Raw genomic sequence first — 7,316 nt, 5'->3', positions numbered from 1 at the left:
CCCAGCTCTCCCCCCCCCCAGTTTGCACACCTCTTTGAATAGCAAAAGAAAAATTCCTTCTTTAGTATACAATCTCCCTGCATCCCTCCCACTGCCCCAAGTACACTCCACTATGCACTTTGGTCTTAAAACTAACATCAGGTCCTCCAGCATTTTGAAGAGGTCTCTGACCGCAGACTTGTCCAGTGTGCTGTTTATAGATGCCAGCAAGTCCCAGGTCTGTGGGTCAAAGCTCTAGAAAGGCATTCAGGTAAGTTGATGAGTCCAAGTGATCAGGAAGCAGGCAGGTTCTCAAGCTGCTGGCTTCAGAGATGACAAAAGGTCATCACTGGGGATCAGGGTCACACACTACTGCCTTAAGAGGATGATGATTCCAAAGTTAGCAAGTACTACAGGTCACTGTTCTCAATCTGAAATTCAAGACCCAGACCACAAGATATAGGATTAAACAGAAAAACTTGAGCTTTGCCAGGGAATCCAAACTTAGGGCTACATTTCTGAGGAGGCTTTCCCTTCATCAAGTCAGAGTGATCCTATCTTTATGTAACTGTCTTTAAACTCACTTTATTAACATCATAGAGATAGTTTATAATGTATAAAACAGCTAAATAATACTGAGTATTATGGTCACATTGACACATTTTATTAGCCATAAAAATGGGCCACACCCAAGGGAAATTCCCTCTACATGGGATCAAGGCTGTGATGGAATTATAGGTGTTGCATATGGGGCTCAATCCTTTTACAGCTGCTTGGCTTATCAGATCACAGGAGATAATTACACAGCTTCCACATTACACAATTGCATACATATTTTGGGGAACATAATTCAACTTTTGATGTTTGACTCTGGCCCCAAAATTCGTGTAACTTCATTATTTTATTCAAAAAAATTTCCAGAATCAATTCAAGTTCAAATTCCACTGTAGGGAAAAATTCTTCATCTGTGAATCTAGGATATAAGTTATCTGCTTCCAAAGTGCAATGGTAGAACAGGTAAAATGGTGGAACAGGCACAAACAAATATTTCCATTACAAATGGAAAAAACTGGAGGATGGAAGGGATAACAGGCATCAAGCAAGTCAAATACACAGGAGAAAAATCTGCATTAGTTCTCTAGGCTAAAAAAATGAGATCAGCAGCTGGAAATCATTAGTAATCTGCAAGAGGCAGCTGACACAGCCTTGCTTTCTGGGAGTGAAGAAGATTTAAGGCACTTATTGATGAAGATCAAAGAGTAATGCTTACAGTATGAATTACACTTCAATGAAAAGAAAACAAAAACCTTCACAACTCTATCAATAGGAAATGTTATGATAAAAGGAGATGAGACAGAGGCTGTCAAGGATTTCATTTTATTTGGATACAAAAACCAATGCACATGGAAGTAGTAGTAAGAAACCAAAGACTATCACAAGGGGAAATTTGTTAACAAAAACTCTCTAAAGTGTTAAAAAGTAAAGGTGCCACTTAAAGGACCAAGGTGTCTCTGGCCAAACTATTCTTTTTTTTCATAACATCATACATATGGTATGGGACAGTTGCACAATGACTAAGGAAGACCAAAGCGGCAAGGATGGAGAGACTTCATCTCAACGGACTTCAGACATGGTAGTAATAACAGGATGCTGGAGAAGGACATCACGCTTGGTCAGCTAGAGGAAGACTCTCAATGAGATGTGCTGACACCATGGCAAGGAAAGGGGGGAGGTCTGGGGTGAAACACAATGTATATGATGAACTTTGTATGTAAACGAGTATAAATTAAAAAAAAACAACCAAACACAAACACTACCAGCTAAAACATAGCAATGACTGAGAAGATGCACAGAAGCTGACAAAGATTTGCTCTGCTGCACATAAATCACTGAGTTAGAACTGACCCAAAATCATCTTACAACATTACTTATCAGCTCAATTGTGTTACCTAGCTGAATTGCAAATCATCTACCCACTCCTCTTCCTCAAGTAACTTGCAAGCCAATACAAACCTGCAGAGTCCTTGCCAGAGTGCTGGGCAAGGAGGGGACTTTCCAGCTTAGCAGGGCTTCATGAATCTAGATATAAGAGCATGGGTTCTAAAGAGGCCTCCTCCATGCAAATCCTACCTCCACTCTGTTCCTCAATAGCTGTATGGTTTGTTGTTGTTTTTATTGTTTGTTTCTTTTTTTAATTATTATTAAATTTTATTAGTTTTAATGAACATTTACAGAGATTTTGGGTTCTCATTCAATAGCTGTATGGTTTTTAACAAGTCAAACCCTCCCTAATATTCAGCTTTTCCAATGCTCAATGAAGATATAGCAGGACTCATAACTGACCCTCCACCAGGTTTGAATGTATAGAAATTCAGAGATTTCTATAAATACCACTCTTCCTTTTACACAAAATTAATATAACCTGTACGTATTAATAAGGATTGTGCAGCCATGAAGCATTCCACTGCTAACAAAAAGACTGGTGGTTTGCTTTTCAGGACCTGGTTGAACAGGAGGCACCATCATGGGAGTTGACATCCGCCACAACAAGGACAGAAAGGTCCTGCGTAAGGAGCCCAAGAGCCAAGGACATCTACCTCCGGCTGTTGGTCAAGCTCTACAGGTTCTGGGCCAGATGGACCAACTCCACCTTCAACCGAAGGTTGTGCTGAAGAGGCTGTTCATGAGCCGCACCAACTGGCCGCCACTGTCCCTTTCTCGGATGATCCAAAAAGATGAAGCTTCCTGGCCAAGAAAACAAGACAGCTGTGGTGGTTGGGACCATAACAGATGACGTGTGTGTTCAGGAGGTGCCCAAGCTGAAGGTGTGTGCTCTGCACATGAGCAGCCGGGCCCAAAGCCACATCCTCAAGGCTGAAGGCAAGATCCTCACCTTTGACCAGCTGGCCCAAGACTCACTCGTCCAAGGGCTGCAGCGCCAGCCGTGCTGCTGTCAGGGCCGCACAAGGGCTGAGAGGTGTACAGGCCCTTCTGCAAGGCGCCAGGCAACCCACACAGCCACACCAAACCCTACATCCGCTCCAAGGGCCGGAAGTTCGAAAGTGCCTGAGGCCAAAGAGCCAGCTGTGGCTACAAGAACTAACCCCAGATCCTGCCCTGTTATTAAAATCACATTACGTGGGAAAAAAAAAAAAGAAGACTGGTGGTTTGAACTCATGAAAGAAAGATGTCTGCTTTCACAAAGATTAAAACCTTGGAAACCCTACAGAGAATTTCTTCTGTTCCCTACAGGATTGCTAAGAGACCATGTCAACTTGATGCCAGTGCAACTGGGTTTTGGATATATTATTAAATACAGCAAGGATTTTGGTAGCTGACTCTCCAGAGGGCTTTTAGAGACTGCAATCACATGGGACGAGAGTACTCATTTTTCTACCTGGGAACTGTTGGGGGATTTGAACCACCTGCCTTTGAATTGGCAGCACAACTCCTTATGTGGCCAATGATTTCCTTTTACCTGGACTCACAATCAATAACCACGGTAGCAGCAATCAAGAAATCAAAAGACAAAAAATAAAACCAGAGATGGAATATTAAAAAAAAAAAAGAAAGAAATCAAAAGACATGTTGCATTGGGGAAATCTGCTGTCAAGGACCTCATCCCATGGACTACCAAAAGAATAAATAAATCAGTCTTGAAGACAGTGGAATTAGTGTGCTTCTAACAGTGAAAGAGGTAAAACTTCTTCTCACTTACTTTGGACATATTTGGACATAAGGAAGCAGTCCTTAAAGATATCATGCAGGGAAAGGTAGAGGGTCAGAGAAACAGAGGAAGACCCTCCACAAGACAGCTCTGCACAGTAACTACCACAAATGGGCTTGAGACAGAGATGATGAGGATGGCACAGGCTAGGGCAGGGCTCAGATCTGTTGTTCATAGGGATATTATGAGTTGTACAGGACTCAATAGCACCCAACAACAACAAAAGCTCTTAAGAGTTACATTGTTTAAAAACCAGAATATAATACTTCAAGATTCTATAGAATTTGAATCTATAGAATTCTGTAGGGTCAAATTCAGAAATCCAAGCCTAGGTCCCAGAACTGCTGTCTTCTTTGCTATGCAGAGACATGGAAGAGGAGTTATGCACAGAGCAGTAACTTCGACTTAGGTATTTTAAAATGTATAAGGTCTGAAAGAGAAACCCTTCTTTAAAAAGTAGCAGCAGAGTTTCCAACATGAAGTAATTTTATGCCAGGTTCTTAATTTTCATTAAATTTAGATATATATACACCAAAATAGGGAGCTCTGGTAGCCTAGTGGCAAAAAGCTGTGTTACAGACCCAAAGGCATGCAGTTCCAGGCTAGCAGCTGCTCCACAGAGAAGGATGATCAATCTCCTCAGGTGCTATTAAATGCCTCTGAAAACCCACCGGAGGGTCAGCCATGGGTCAGTTCCGACTCTATAATACACAACACCACCACACACCAAAATATGTTTGTCACGTAGGCAATTCAATTACCAGCTTATTCAGAAATCTAGATGTATGGTTGTTAAATATATCCATTGTTTACACGGAACACTGTCTTTATCAGGGAGAGTACCTAGCAGAGACATTAGAACCAAAAATTCTCTGTAACAGGATATAAGATTCCTTACCCAATAAAGCCATGAGAAATGTCTAGCAAGTATTACTATAGCTTAAAGGTTTGACCAATGACTCGAGTTGTTGATGTTATTACTGTTGTTAAGCGCCATAAAATTGACTGTAATTCATCATGACCCTATGAACGAGAGATGTGAACTTTGCTTGAGCCTGTGCTATCAAGATCTCCAACACACTCAAGCCCATTGTTTCAGTCACCATGGCAACCCATATGGTTGAGGGTTTTCATCTTCCTCCTTGTCTCTGACCCTCCCCTTTCCTAGCATGATGTCTTTTTCCAAGATTTGGACCCTCCTGACAACATGCCCAAAGTATGTGAGATGAAGTTTCACCATTCTTATCTCTAAGGGGCACCCTGGTTGCACTTTCTCAAAGACAGATTTGTTTATTCTTTTGGCAGTCCAGAGTATATTCAATTACTCTTTGTTAGCACAATCCAAACTAATATTGTACTACGGTACTACTGAAAGTTCAGATAGTCACTTTAGGAGTTTCCTGTCCATGAACTCCTTTATCCTCCTCCATATGTTCAAGAGCTTTGGACAAATTAAAGGTTGATGTGCCTCTACAAGGGAACATGCCACCAGCCCCAAGGCTATTTTCAGATTTCTACAAATTAAAGAATCCAAAGCCTTCTCATTATTCCTCTCTCTTGGTTTTTATCTGACTCACTTTTCACTATTTAACTGGACATGGCATTCAATTAGTGCCTATGAATAGACTTTTCATTGGTAATTTGTTCTGCTGATACCTTCGAAAAAATTAGCAAGATGCATCTCCTTGTCAGTGCTCAAAACCACAGGCTCTCCCACCCTTTTCATGGTAACTACAATCTTTTCAGACACAATGGCTTTTGTCTAACATCTTGTAGTATATTTATCTTGAATGGAATTCAAGGGGTGCACTAGTGAACTAACACTGCCATCATTCTTTTTTATGATCTATAAGCCATATCCAGCTGACTTCTTTGCTAGAATGGATAAATGCAGCGCACCAGTGTGGTGCACATGCCAACAGTATCATCCCGAATTAGTCTCTGGCTCACAACAAGTCAGCATGGGCTGCTTGCATTGAGTGGCATAAAAGGATCTAGATACAATGGTACCATCCAAAAAAAAAAATTAGGGAGATTAAACAAATTATTTCCACCAGCCTTAGTTATTCCAGTTAGGATGAAATCCAATCAAAAGGAATGAAGTATGCTAGGCTATTAGCTCCTTGGAACAAAGCAGAATTAAACTGTTTTCATTTGGCTGAAGCACTATAATATAAATAAAACAGTGACCTTCAATTCAAAGGCGGTGAAATAGAAAAAAAAATCGCCAAACAGCAGCCAATGATCAGAATGTCTAATAAAGAATGGTGCTGTTAGCTGGCTGTGAACCCCCACAGGTGCTGGCTTAAAGAGATGCCTCTATAAATAGCCAGGAGAAGTTAACAGGGGGAGAAGGTTCTGCATGACCAGTTTTAGCAGTACTTTCCAGAACCATTCATATACCATGCAGATCTTAGAAATAACACTGATGTTAACAAGAACATTTTCCCAGACAGAAATGCTACAGTAATTGCATGCAGGTGCAATAAACATCTTGAGCCCATACAGAACCAACTAAACTCAGTCACATATGGCATGATATGATGGTCCCCAACCTTGACTCCCTTTTAATAGCTAAGCATGACTGTGAGAACAGAGCCCAAACCCCTCAGCTGTTCAGTGCTTATTTCTTTAGTAATGTGAAATGTTCAAGAACTCACCTTTTCCTCCTGGTTCACTCACTGTCCTCTGTGGATAAGTGGATCCTTCTGGCTCACCTACTGTCCTCTGTAGATACATGAACTCTCCCGGCTAACCCATGGTCCCCCATGGATACATGGATCCTTTTCTCACTACCCACTGTCTTCCACAGATATGTGGATCCTTCTAACTCATCCACCATCCTCCACAGATACATGGACCCTCCTGACTCATCCACTGTCCTCCACAAATACCCACTGTCCTCCATGGATATGTGCAGGCAGCACAGGCTACTTGTGGCTTCCCAGGATACCAGCGGTTCTGAGTCAGGGTAGGATAGCAGAGCACCTGGAAGTTGGAAAGCCCTGTGATGAGCATAATGATGGGTTGATTTACTCAATTCTGTCAAACAAATTAGCAAAGTGTCAGCAACCTAAAATTGGAGTCCATTGGGCATCTGTAATATAAATTTATAGTGAGTGGCACAGGTATTTATTAAAAAAATATATATAAAAAGCACCAAGCTACAAGTGTAGGCATGGTCAGGAGTTTCCTGTTAATATTTCATTTATAACTATTCATCCATTTCCATTCTTTTTCTACCTCATCAACAAGTAGCAACCACTGGCAGGTACAGGTGTATGATATTTTAAGGGAAAATTATGATATTATTAATTACCAAATACTCACTATAAGTGAGCAGTTCAACCCTAACAGCTGTTCAACGGGAGAAAGATATTGCAGGTGGCTTCCATAAAGCCTACAGCTATGGAAACTCTGGGTGTCAGCTCTATTCTGTCCTAGAGAGGCAAGATGAGTCAAAACCAGCCTGACAGAGGTGAATTTCTTAAATTACCCTGCTGTTGTTGTTGTTATCGCCAGGCTTCTCCTCATAGAGCCCAGCCTCTCGGATAATCTGCTCTGCATACAGGTTGAAAAGGTATGGAGACAGGACACATCCCTGGCGTAC

The 7,316-nt window shown here is 41.4% G+C and overlaps 1 protein-coding gene and 1 pseudogene across 1 annotated transcript in view; one reads left to right on the top strand and one right to left on the bottom strand.

Moving 5' to 3' along the window:
- Positions 1 to 7,316, bottom strand: part of LOC102844345 (disrupted in schizophrenia 1 protein-like) — a gene marked incomplete at its 3' end in the record, with an annotated part of 195,017 nt that overhangs the window by 135,866 nt on the left and 51,835 nt on the right. The window lies entirely within an intron of this gene.
- On the top strand, positions 2,504 to 3,082 carry LOC102875396 (annotated as a pseudogene).

Source organism: Elephantulus edwardii, unplaced genomic scaffold (assembly GCF_000299155.1).
Source record: "Elephantulus edwardii isolate Elephantulus edwardi_28Jun2011 unplaced genomic scaffold, EleEdw1.0 scaffold00466, whole genome shotgun sequence".
NCBI lineage: Eukaryota > Metazoa > Chordata > Mammalia > Macroscelidea > Macroscelididae > Elephantulus > Elephantulus edwardii.
The sequence above is the reverse complement of the archived record's forward strand: the minus strand, read 5'-3'. Positions and strand labels throughout refer to the sequence as shown.